The sequence below is a fragment of the Lolium rigidum genome, chromosome 3 (genome assembly GCF_022539505.1).
Source record: "Lolium rigidum isolate FL_2022 chromosome 3, APGP_CSIRO_Lrig_0.1, whole genome shotgun sequence".
Lineage (NCBI taxonomy): Eukaryota > Viridiplantae > Streptophyta > Magnoliopsida > Poales > Poaceae > Lolium > Lolium rigidum.
Genome location: NC_061510.1, coordinates 197,976,151 through 197,989,922, shown reverse-complemented (window position 1 = coordinate 197,989,922; position 13,772 = coordinate 197,976,151).

Here is a 13,772-nt window from a genome sequence, read left to right as displayed (position 1 = left end):
CGGCGGGGCAAGTCCATGGTGGCCGGGGAGAGAATACGGCGAGCGCGGCCGTGGCCCATCGGAGAAGTGGGTAGGGGACGGGTCGAAGCCAGGGAGAAGAAAGGGGAAGACGGGAAGATGAGTGAGCGGAACAACGCGAGTCAACGCATGTCTCCCTATCTCTGCTTGTGCCTATTTTTTTTTTGTTTTGTATCCGTAGTACCAGTCTTTAATTGCCAGAAAATGTGTGTAAGGGCATCCCAAACTGGTTGACGGCCGTTTGCCTCCGCGCAGATCGAAAATGCGTCGGGGCCTACTCCAGCGGGGGACACAAAGTGATCGCGTCGACCTGGCCCAAATATGCGGCAGGTTCGCGTCTCTGCGGACGCTGCACGGTCACGCAAAGTGACCGCGCTGGTTGCATCCGGGCCCGGATAGGTAAGCAAAATATTCCTTCATTACTATTGATTTGCCAAAAGGACCATCTTTACAGGAATGGTTAGTCGAGTTAACTTAAAACTACAATGGCCGTACCTACTTGCCGTCGCGCGGCCTACCATAGCCGGGGTTACTTGCAGACGCGCTGCCTACTACTAGCCGCCGGAGGGGCCGGTGTCGTCGTCAAAGCGCGAGCGCTTCACGCACTTCTTGCGTCGTGCACGCCGCACATGGGACATCTCGTCCTGCCGCCTGCGGCGTTCGAGGGCCTCGGCCAGAGAGGAGTCCCACGGGACTCTGTTGGCCGCCGCCTCCGCCGCCTGGGCCGCCTCCGCCGTCGCTGCCTGCACCGCTGCCATTTGGGCGTGGTAGCGGGCCCTGTTCCTAGCCGCAGCCGCGACCGCATCGTCCCTGGGAGCGATGGCATCCGCCAGCTCCCGGTTCTCCTGCTCGACCCACGTGAGAGAAGGGCCCCTCCGCGCGAGCGAATCCAGGTCGGAGCACATGTACCCCCGAGCCATGGCAACCACATAGTTGTGAGCTTCCTCCTCTGCAGCCCAATCCCGACCGCGTTTGGCATCCCCAGCTAGGGATTCGAAAGACGCGAGCAGAACCAGATGGTCGTCAGCACCCTCGAAGCTGCTGGGTACGGTACGTCGTCGTCGTCATCGTCGATGTCGTGGATGATGGCGCCCACGGGTTAGGCCAAAAATATGGATGTGCTCTCTGGACAGCAAAACAAAATTAATGCCCGTAGCAACGCACGGGCATTCAACTAGTAATACTAGGAAGTGTACGCGCGGCGTCATGCCGCGCACCCGCGGTAGTCTTCTTGGAGCATGAATAGCTAGGGTAAGGTGCATAAATTGGTGTTATCCTAGTAGTGTTTCTGGTGGGCTGGGCCGTACTAAGCGGTGTGAAATGTTGATTTTGTCTGCTGCTTTTTTTATTTTCTCATGCGCGGTTGAGTTAGTGAGCCCGTGGAGAAGAAGGAGTAAACTATGAGGAGTGGAAAAGAAGGAGCAGACACTTCTCGTCCTGTTGGGTTAGTAACTCGAGGTAGAAAAGGAGGAGTAGAAAAGGTAGAAAATATATAAGCTAGTCGCACATTGCTGATATGCGCGGTGATAAATTCATGTCGCTGCTCTAGATCTAGCAGTTCAGAGGAGAGGGTTAGCTGCAAAGTGGCAAGATGCACGCCTCGTCCTATTGTTGTGTGCGGCGGCGAGGCCTCGCCGCTGGTAGAGATCAAGGACCAGCTGCCCATAGGCGAAGGGAAGAAGGGATGTGGCCAGATCGACGGTTGGGCTAGTGAGCCTGTGGGCGATTGAAGAAAGGACGATGGTCTGAGCAGCGTTTGACACAGTGAGTCCGTGGTTCGTGGGCGAGGGGGAGAGGGGCTGATGCAGCCCCACTCAAGAACGACACTACATCATGGCCAACTTTTCCCCAAAGTGAACCAATGACTCGAGCCCAAGTGAAAGCTATACATGACAAGGTGAACTCACTCCTCTCTACACTCGAACTCGACGTAACCTTGGACGGATTGCTACCTCATACCGATATACTATGTGTCATTAGGTACCAATCTCGTCAAGGATCCGAAGGGGAAGAAGCCTCTTTTCTCAAGAAGAAGAAGGAAAGACCAAAGAGAAGAAGAAGGGCTCCAGCCGCCGGCCACACCAAGCCGGCACTGCCGCCACCACCAGGCCGGCACTGCCGGTGGGCGCACCCCGACACTGCCGGTGGACACACCCCGGCACTGTCGGTGAAACTTCTCCGGCACTTCCGGCCCCACCGGCACTGCCGGCCCCACCGGCACTGCCGCCCCAAGCACGTCGGCACTGTCGGGCCCTCCCAAGTCAACTTCATTTGGGCCGTCTATTTTCATATCTATGGTTAACTTATCTTATGTGTAATGCCCCTTTTACCCTGGACGAATCTGGACCTATATGTATCTCATCCCCCACCTGTTATCACCAGATTTTGGCCAAATCAGGAGGTGGGCCGCGATGGAGATGGACTTGGAGGATATACACGTGGAGTGTCTCTGAATCGGCCTTGTACGAGAATTTGGGCTAACTTGCCCGTGTATCTGTATATTATGGTAGTTTAGAATTAAAAGATAGAGTTTAGCCCGTACACGGTTAGGTGTATTTCCAAAGATAGAAAGTCTACGGACTATAAATATGTACCTAGGGTTATTGAGAAAGGAGGACAATCACGTTCACAACCAACACAATCTAGGCGCATCGCCACCCCTTGTTTCGAGGGTTTCTTCCGGGTAAGCATCATGCTGCCTAGATCGCATCTTGCGATCTAGGCAGTATAGGTTTATTCGTTATCTCGTGTTGCTCGTACTGAAGCCTTGTTGATGGCGAGTAACACTACCTATCGTAGGTGTTTTGGGGCTTGCATAGATGCTTTTCTTATACATATTTGTTTAGTTATGCCGTCCCTCGATATCTAGCTGCCCTTACACCTATCCTAGGCGTAAGGGTAGCACCTTGCTTGTTCTTTACTTAGTAGATCCAATCTGTTATAGTTGCTCCTTGTTCTTCAAGGATTAGTTTGATATCCGTATGGTTAGGCCTTACACGGGGGTTGGACGATCCGGTAGTGCGTAAGGTGTGGTTTGCTGTTCCTAGAAGGGATGTTCCGGGAATTGACTTAACGTTGGTTTTTAGGCCTCTTTTAGGAGTAGTTTGCCATCATCTTTCGTATCTGCTAGGCTCAACTACGCGTAGGATGTTCCGGTTATGCGGTGAAAACTCTAAACTGTCATAGATTGGTTTAGCTTTGTTTTGATCAAGCAGGATCCCCATGTCATCGTAAATCCAACGTGAACCATGGGGCAATCGGCTCTTCGAGCCGATCCACAGGGCAACCTGAGAGCCGATCGGGCTCGTATTTAATGTTTACGTGTCTACCATGCAGGAAGCTAATCGAAGCAATCCAACACCTCCCTGACCAGGTATAGGTCAGGTGGCACGCCCTTGCGACCGTCAGGACATGTGCCAGAGCATTGCGGGCCGTTGACCGAGGGACCAGGGCCCACCAGCCGTCTTGGAAGCCTCCCGGCTCTTCGTGTTGCTCGTCGCTGCCCGCCGGTGGGTTTTGGCAGGCAACACATTCTGGCACGCCCGGTGGGACAATCTGCAACAACCACGTCAACATCTGCAACAACCACGTCAACATATGCAACTGCGATGTCGGACGAACCAGTCAAGTACGAAGATCTGCCTGAAGAGCACAAGAAGAAGTATGATGAGCTCAAGGCCGTCTTTGAAGCCGATCTCATCGGCTCTTTCGAGAAAACCCGTTCACATGGCATTAGGTTCAAAGGATTCACACCCGAAGGCGTGCTCGAGGGACTAGATCTGTCTCTTCCTTCGGAGGAACGCACCAGAGCCCTGCGCCAGGAAGTTAACTATATGGTGGCTCATTCTCTACATCGTCATTCGGAGAGCCTGGTGAACGCCTTCGAGCGTGTTGCGCTTCGCGTGGTTCAGGAGATCATGAAGCATCAGTATTCTCCGTCAGGACCTGCCCTGGGGACTCACCAGGGAGAAATACCGTTCCACACCAAGTCGCAACTGCCATTCACGTTTGCAGCTCCACAGCAACAAGGTTCACCGGCATACGTCGTCTACAAGGTTGGAGGTGATCCTGGCGATTACCAATTCCTGTATGAGCCGCCCAAGGAGATCCCACATGGATACGTGTGCACATACGTGCCGGACTGCAACAACTGGGCGCACACGAACCAGATTACAGCAGGAGGGATTGCTGGAGCAGGAGGGAGTTCTGGAGCAGATGCTGAGAAACAGGCGTGGCTAGCTAAATATGCCACCGGAGCGAGTCATGAAAGCTCAACCCCTGCAGCTCATACCGTGGATCAAATCAGTGCAATCTTGAGAGACCAGTTCGGTATCCTGCCGAAGAGGAGAACAATCGGCTATTCCAAGCCGTATCCCAACGAATATGACCTGATCCCGCTGCCGCCCAAGTATCGGCTCCCTGACTTCACAAAGTTCAGTGGAGCAGAAGGGTCTAGCTCAATTGAGCATGTGAGCCGATATTTGGCACAGTTGGGCATGATTTCAGCATCCGACCAGCTACGTGTAAGGTTCTTGGCGCAATCGCTCACGGGTCCGACTTTTGGGTGGTACACCTCGTTGCCACCAGATTCAGTTCGGACATGGAAGCAGCTGGAGGAGCAGTTTCATATACAATATCACTCAGAAGCTACCGAAGCTGGCATTGCCGATCTGACGCAGGTGCGGCAAAGGCGGGGAGAGACGGTGTCTGAATACATTCAGCGTTTCGAACCGTCGGGAACCGATGTTATTCGGTTCGTTTAACTGAGAAAGAAGCAGTCGAGCTGGCAGTGGCAGGCCTCGCAGCGCCACTCAAGGATCTGACTTTCCAAGTGGAGTACAATTCATTGGCGCATATGGTCCAGAAACTGACATCGTATGAGCAGCGCCATCCAGAATTGTACCAGGACAAGTTCAAGCGCCCGATAGGCCTGGTCGAGGCAGAAGAAGTTGAAGACGCTGCAGAAGATCAGGAAGTCGCTGTGGCTGAATGGGCTCGGGGGGCAGTACCCGTGTCCTGCAAATGGGTGAAGCAACCAGGGCCTGCAAAAGGGTTTGACTTTGATTTAAGCAAAACTGAGCAGATTTTTGATTTGCTGCTGAAGGAAAAACAGCTGAAGTTACCCGAAGGCCATAAAATCCCTACGGCGCAAGAGTTGAACGGGAGACCATACTGCAAATGGCATCACACGTTCACCCACGCCACCAACGACTGCAAAGTATTGCGCGGACAGATTCAAATGGCGATAGAACAAGGCCGATTAATCTTCGGTCAGTTTGCCATGAAAGTGGACACGCGACCGTTTCCTGGCGTCAACATGGTGGAGCTCAACCATGCCACGAAGCGTCAGCCAGGTTTCTCGTTCGATATCAACATGGCAGGGCATGTAGACCGCCATGGCAAAGATAAAGGAGAAAGCAGTCACTCCCGTGGCAAAGATAAAGCGGAGGCGGATCCACGCGACCGGCCCGAATATGATGACAGACGGTACCTGACCGAGGAAGAAGTGAGAAGCGTGCGGTATCAACGACCACTCTCCGCGCATCTCCTTAACAAATATGAGCATCAGTATGAACGACGTCGGCGATATGACATGGGTGATGAGAGATATCGTCGGTCTGATGCAGACAACAGGAAGTATCGTCGATATGATAGTGACGACGAAGGATATGAGCGTCACGCCAAGGGGAGGTCAAGAGAGCAGGAAGACGTGGACAGACACTGGGATTGTCCTTTCTTTAAGCATTGCTGGGACTCAGGAATGAGCCGATTGCCTACGATCGACAACTGCCCAGAATGTAGACAGCAGAGGAAGGGAACAAATGAAATCTCAGTGTTCAAGCGTCTAGGGCCCCTCCCACCTCAAAACAGACGAGCTGAGTCATCTCGAGATGAAGATTTCGAGGAGTCAGAAGATGAAGAAGAAGATAGATACCACCGGCCAAGGTGGTGCCCTGATGGACTCAGCCATTCCCAGAAGCGTAGGGTGCAGCGGCTACGAAACTTGGAAGAAGCCGAGGCGCAGTACCTGTACACGTTGAGGAAAGCACGGCCCGATCTGGCCGTAAAAATTCAGCAAACGTTGAAGACGGAGACGCGCCCGCCAAAGAAAGTGTGGCGCCCCAAGCAGACAAAAGCCGATGCAGAGGCATCGGCTGATACAAACATGGTGTTCATACTCCCGTCGAGTTTTGTGCTCCAAAGGACGAGGAAGTGTCGGTAGCACAGTTTGACTGCGGTCCACGGCCAGTCATCTTTGAGAAGCCACGAGAGAGGAGCTACAGGCATTTGAAGGCCCTGTACCTGAGAGGTTATATCAATGGGCAGCCTGTCAGCAAGATGTTGGTTGACACGGGAGCAGCAGTCAACATAATGCCATACTCCATGCTACGACGTTTGGGACGCTCCAACGAAGATCTGATCAAGACCAACGTCACATTAAGCGATTTCAACGGCCAAGCATCAGAAGCACAAGGTGTTCTGAACGTAGATTTAACCGTGGGCCGAAAAACCATCCCTACCTCGTTCTTCATCGTCGACAGCAAAAGCACTTACGCTGTCCTGCTAGGAAGGGATTGGATTCACGCTAACTGTTGCATTCCATCCACAATGCACCAATGCATCATACAGTGGGATGGACATGAAGTAGAGGTCGTTCATGCAGATGACTCGATCGAGATCTCACTAGCTGGCATGAATATTTGAGATGCGGACGACCAAGAGCCGCTCTCTGGAATCAGTTTGGACGGCTGTGAGCGCATCGAAGCTTCAAAAAACGGGGTGAGGCTGGTCTTATCCACCGGCCTGACAGAGTAGCAAGACCAGCATCAGTAGACGTACGTGGCAAGGCCGATCCCTGCGATCGGCCCCAAAAAATAAAAGGCAATGATCTTACCTCAAGCATGTCACGTAGTCATAGTAGGATGACTGAAGAGCCGATATCTTCAATTACTTGAAAGATTCGGCTCGGGGGGCACGTAAACGGATAAGATACGAGGTATGTGCCCAGTGGCTGTCAATGGCCAGCAGCTCAAGAAATATTTCCCAAGTATGTGGGATGATGGACATTGAAATATGGGGGTCGATACATAAATAAATCGGCCGTAAAAAATAATAAAAAATTTAAGCACAGCCGATGCACAGACATCGACTCTAGAATAAAAAGCCGATGCGCAGCCATCGACTCAAGAGGTACAAACTGTTATAAGCAGAGGTACAAGCTCAATTGAGCAGTTATCAAGTTACATGGAGAGGCTCTACTGAAGGAATGCCTCAAGGGCATGGAGGGCGTTAACACGAACACGATCCACCTCGGCGATCTCGGCCTCATCATCCTCATCCTGGCTTGTCACCAGCTGCTTGTTCAGGGCACGTATTTCGGCTAGATCAGTCTTCAGTTCAGCTTTGAGGCCTTCTGCTTCCTCATGAGACTGGGCAATAAGAGCTTCCTTATCTTGGATGAGTTGTTTGGTTACTCGGACCCTCTCTTCCAGGGCCTCCAACTCCTTTCGCAAGGCCTCAAGTTCAGCAGTGCTGGCAGAGGTGTCAGTTTGGCGTCCAAAGCTGCCTTTTTCTTATTGAGCCGCTGACATTTGTCTGCAATATCGGCTTTCAACGGAAGCTGGGCGTGGCGTAGGCTGATTCTCTGACGAGCCAATTTCACCCTCGACCTGTAGGCAGACAGAGTCACAACTGGCCAGAGTTTCACCTGCAACGTCACCGGGAGATGAGGCTGGATGTCTTCAAGAATGCTCTTCACTTCTCCGGGGTCTTCAACCAATGTCTCAATTGAGGAGGAGAGCAGGGCCTTGAGATGCTGGAGTTGATCACGTGTAGCGCTGGGCCCTGATTCTGCACTGGCTCTAGACGTAGCTGGCTCGATGGATTCAGGGTCGAATGTTAGCAGGTTTGAAAGGTCATAGCCCTGGCAAACAACAACAACGTCAGTATACAGCGAAAAGAGAAAGGCAGAGCTAAGGAAAAGGAGTGTACCTCTCCTAAGACCAGAGGAACAGCCGATGAAGAGGTGATCGGCTCTTGTGTTTCTGCTGTGGGCTTGGCCAAGGTGGCAGCCTTGTCAGCCACACTGTCAGGAGGTGCTAGGTCCAGGGTGGCGGATGGCATCAATACTTCCTCGACTTCCCCACTGGAGGTGTCATCAGTCTGCAGAGGAAGAGGTTAGCTGATAAGAACAGCAACAGGTTAGCATGAAATATGAGCCGAGGAGAGTACGGAGAGTAATTACATCCAAAATCTCCTGGTTTGATGAAGAAGTTTGTGGTTCCTTGCGAGCTCTCTTGATGCATCGGCTCTTTGTGCGTAATCCACCCTGTCCTGCTTTGATGGGAGCTGGGGAAGCGGTAGGTTCAGGAGCTGACCTTTTCTTGGAAGCCGACGGTGGCGAGTCTGGCTGGCTCTGCGTGGTGGTTTTCACAGAATTGCCCGAGCTCGAGTCCCTTCGACTGGACTGTGTCTCCTCGCTGGAGTTTTCTTCAGTGGAGGTCTGTGAAAGAAATACAAGCATGTTGCAGAAGCCTAGAAGAATAGATGAAACTAGCCAAGGCAGGAATCAGCTTACGTGCAAATTTTCTTGGGCTGGAATAGGGTTTTGGCGCTTCAAGGTCTTCCTGGCAGCTACTTTCCTCACTGTTGTTCTCGCCTTAGCTGAGGCTCGGGGGGCAGCTGGCCTAGAAGATACTCTGCTCTTAGAGGCCGATTTTGGTGAAATCGGCTGGCTCTGCATCACGACCTTTTTCAAGGGTGGTGAGCTTTTGCAGAAAAGGACCACCGGAGCTGGTGGGAGGAATCTGAAAGGGGAGCCGTCATCATGGACAGGTTTTGGACCGTCTTATTGCTGCAAGAAGTCAGAACAGGATTATGAAAGGAAGGAAATCAGTGCAAGCCACTTCAAGATAATTCGTGAGTAGTGGTACCTGTTCTGCAGGGATGTCATATTCAGCATCAAGTTGTTTTAGCAATGGTCCCAGAGCTCTCCTGAAGGCATGAGTCTTCCACGTCGACCACCAGGTCTCAAAACCATCGGTTGATGAGGTGAAAGAGAGGTTGTGAGGAACTGGGATGGCTAGAGCGTCAAAGAAAGAGTAACACCTCTGACCAGTGAGGATATCGGGCAAGTCAGCTCTACTCTCTGTTAAGTGGTGGAGGAAGAAATGAGGAGACACCTGCCCAAGACCAAACTGTCGGGCTGCTACGACCGGCTGATAAGACTCATAACCAGGTTTGATGATCCTGTTTGAGGTGCTCATGCCCACTGGAAGGAAGCAGGGACGGATCATGGTAGAATACAATTGCCGGGTGCTGGTGTCATCGGCAAAGCTGTCTAGCCTGAAGGAGACCGGATTCTCAAAATGCTCAGATTCCGTGTAAGGGAAGAAGAGAGGATTATCCAGGCCTCGGAAGAAAATGCTGAACCATTTTGATGCTTCCTTGGGAGTCAGTTTACTGCCTGGAAGGCTGTACAGAGCTTGGCCGTAGCTAGTGCATCGGATTTGCTTCCCGTTGGCATCTGGAAAGGTGCGAGTGGCCAGAAGTGGGAAGTTTGGAGTGTGGTTCTGGAAGTATAGCTGAGCCCATAACTGAATAAACCACCAGGGGCCTCCTGTTTTGACTGTCTTTTGGGAAAACAGCTTGACAGACATTAATTGGAGATACCGATAGACCTCTCCAAGGAACAGTTTGCCAATGCCAAGTTGGGCGCCTTTGGCAAGTTCATAGGCCAGGGAAAGGTAATTCTTGGTTGGAGCAAGTGAAGGGCCACAGAATATGAAGTGCTCCAGCCAGAAATTCAGGAAGGCCGTGTGTTCTTTCTCTGTTACAGGGCCTTTGTTTTTCATGTGGCGTCGAAGATAAGCACCCCAGTTTGTGCACTCTGTTTTGGAAGAGAGTGTGAAAGGGACCTTTGGCAGCATAAAAGCAGAGGGGCTTGGAGATGCAATGTCTAGACCAGTGATCATGGCCACGTCTAGTAGGGTTGGTGTCATGGGGCCATGGCCAAACATGAAGCAATTCAAAGCATCAGACCAAAAGTAGCCGATGGTTTTCAGAAGGTTTTCATGTTTCTCAAGTGGAGACAGTGATAAAGCTAAAGCATCGGCTATTCCCGTGGTTTCCCAGGTGGCTTGGTGGGTTTTGGATACTCTCTTGTACCATGAAACCCAATCTTCAGGAGGATTAGGCCAGGCTCGTAAGCAGTCGGCCCAAGAAGTTAGATCTAAATTCTGGTTCACGAAGGGAATTCTATTGGCCTCGCATGAAATCAAATGGGCAGGACTTTCAGTAGAACGAGGGCCAAGACAGAGAGAATTTGGAAGAGAAGGATGCGGCAGCAGAATGTCTGAGACCTAAAAATTAATGACGGAATGAGACATTAATTCAGGTGTTTGCTGTTAATTCTAACGCTATGCTCGGATAGTGGGGAGCGGTTGAGGATTACCTTCATGCCAGAAACCGTAGCGCTGGCGCTGGATGATTCCGCCATTGGGTTCGCTGCGGAGTTGAATCTGCGCGATTGAGATCTGAGATTTATGTGGCTGGAGGTTGGATCTGTTCGAACGGCGATTTGGGGATCTGAGACTCTTCAGGCAGGGGTTGCAGGTTACCGTTTGAAATAGGCAACTGATTTGGCCTTACTCGCGTGTTATGGTGAAGGCCGATGCGCTGCCATCGGCTCCTTGCGCGTTGACTTGCTTTGACAATCGGCAAAATTGATATGAAGGCAAAATTGACATAGAAACATTTTCTTCATTGATAAAGAGGATTTTTACAGAGAAGAGCCGATTGCTCAGAAGAGGAAGAACAAAAGAGCCGATTACTACTACTAGTCCTATGCTACTAGTCCTAGCCTAAGGGCCGTCGCTGCCCTCGTCGGCGCTGTCGTGGCTGCCGTCGGTGCTGCTACCGGCGAGCTCCTCGTCGCTGCTGCCGTAGCCCTCGGCAGGGGCATCTTCCTCCTCCTCGTCGTCGTCATCGTCGTCATCCGACCCGGCGCGGAAGCGCTTCGCCGGCGGCTCGTCGGAGGAGGTGTCATCCTCCTCTTCCTCCTCCTCGTCGGAGGAGGTGAAATCGTCCCAGGAGAAGCGGTCGTCCTCGCTCTCCGTCTCCTCTTCCCCATCGACAAGGAATTGGAGGTCGTCTTCTCCGTCGGTCAAGGACTTGTCATCCTCGGACCAAACGGACGAATCGTGATCCTCCTTGTCCCATGTCGTTGGGGCGAGGATGTCGTGCGCCGCCAACGAGCCCCACTCTGGCGTCGGCTCGCGAGAAGAAGAGGATAGAGAGGAAAGATCCGATGAGGTAGAGGAGGAGGAGGAGGAAGACATGGCTGCTGAGAGGGGTTTTTTTTGCCGGTGGCTAGTACGGAGCAGGGGGATAAAGAAGCGAACTGCTCGATGCGGTTAAATAAAGGGGATATAGTGGAGATTTAATGTTGCGGTGGTTTCCGAGGAACATGGTGCCAAAACTGTCAAATCGTGCAGGGAAGTTGAGAAGGCAAGGCATCATGATGAAAGGATACTGCGACGGTTCTGCTCTGCCACGACGTGACCCTACGAAGAAAAAACAGAGTGGTTTTGAAATTATCATTACCAAAACCAGGGGGCATGTGTTATCACCAGATTTTGGCCAAATCAGGAGGTGGGCCGCGATGGAGATGGACTTGGAGGATATACACGTGGAGTGTCTCTGAATCGGCCTTGTACGAGAATTTGGGCTCAATTGCCCGTGTATCTGTATATTATGGTAGTTTAGAATTAAAAGATAGAGTTTAGCCCGTACACGGTTAGGTGTATTTCCAAAGATAGAAAGTCTACGGACTATAAATATGTACCTAGGGTTATTGAGAAAGGAGGACAATCACGTTCACAACCAACACAATCTAGGCGCATCGCCACCCCTTGTTTCGAGGGTTTCTTCCGGGTAAGCATCATGCTGCCTAGATCGCATCTTGCGATCTAGGCGATATAGGTTTATTCGTTATCTCGTGTTGCTCGTACTGAAGCCTTGTTGATGGCGAGTAACACTACCTATCGTAGGTGTTTTGGGGCTTGCATAGATGCTTTTCTTATACATATTTGTTTAGCTATGCCGTCCCTCGATATCTAGCTGCCCTTACACCTATCTTAGGCGTAAGGGCAGCACCTTGCTTGTTCTTTACTTAGTAGATCCAATCTGTTATAGTTGCTCCTTGTTCTTCAAGGATTAGTTTGATATCCGTATGGTTAGGCCTTACACGGGGGTTGGACGATCCGGTAGTGCGTAAGGTGTGGTTTGCTGTTCCTAGAAGGGATGTTCCGGGAATTGACTTAACGTTGGTTTTTAGGCCTCTTTTAGGATTAGTTTTTCATCATCTTTCGTATCTGCTAGGCTCAACTACGCGTAGGATGTTCCGGTTATGCGGTGAAAACCCTAAACTGTCGTAGATTGGTTTAGCTTTGTTTTGATCAAGCAGGATCCCCATGTCATCGTAAATCCAACGTGAACCATGGGGCAATCGGCTCTTCGAGCCGATCCACGAGGCAACCCGAGAGCCGATCGGGCTCGTATTTAATGTTTACGTGTCTACCATGCGGGAAGCTAATCGAAGCAATCCAACACCTCCCTGACCAGGTATAGGTCAGGTGGCACGCCCTTGCAACCGTCAGGACGTGTGCCAGAGCATTGCGGGCCGTTGACCGAGGGACCAGGGCCCACCAGCCGTCTTGGAAGCCTCCCGGCTCTTCGTGTTGCTCGTCGCTGCCCGCCGGTGGGTTTTGGCAGGCAACTCAATTAGGGTTAGACAAGATTTGAGATTAGACTTGAGCTTTGTCTCCCTAGAACTATGTTCTTTGTATCAAGGCACTCTTGAGGGATTCTACTCTTCATGGATGATTCAAGGCTTCCCCCTCTTTCATCCAAGTTCTAGTTTGGATCTCCATCACCAATCTCTCACTTCTTGGATTCTACCCAAGGGTCTCTCCAAGAAGTGGTTCTATTGGCTTGGTCTAACCTACCAAGGGAGTAAATTTGGTTTGTGTTGGGTTGTGTGTGTTTTTATTTGAGTTTTGTGTGTGTTCTTCCTCTTTCCCATCCTTACCATCCACACACGTGGTCAAATTCGTGAGATCTGGGCACTCCCTAGCCCTTAGGCCTCATAAAATGGTATCAAGAGCTCTTGGTTAGCACGGATTCGACCCTCCACCCACCCAATTTCACCTCAATTTTTTTCCAAAAATTCCCCAAAAATAGCCCTAAATTGCCTTCGGTCGGATCTGCGATTTTGTTGAGTTTTGAGTGGTTTTCGTCCATTGATTTCATGTTCCTACGGTTGATCTACTATTTCCCCCACTTCTTAGCCTCCAATTCCGTTGATTTTCGTCGATTTGGTCGAATTTGGTCCATTTTCGCGAAGAACAATTCGAGTTGTTCATCAGGGACCGGCACTGCCGCCACCTCAAGGCCGGAAAAACACAAAAAGAGCAAAAGAGTGCAAGTGCCACCATAGATACAAAAGAGTGCAAGTGCCACCATATACAAAAGATTCACAATATTTTAAGCAAAAGAGAGAAGAGAAGAGAGGCCGCGTGTGAATCTTGTTGTCTCTCATTTTGCAACCAAAGCTTTGCCTCTCCTTGCGTTAGTGTGACCCCGAGCACCACCTTGCTAATTGGTTCTTGTGTTTGTTCCGCTCATTCCTTGGTCGCACTAACCCCGTTCATCTCGTGTGTGAGTTCAACATCATTTCCGTGTTTATAGTGATA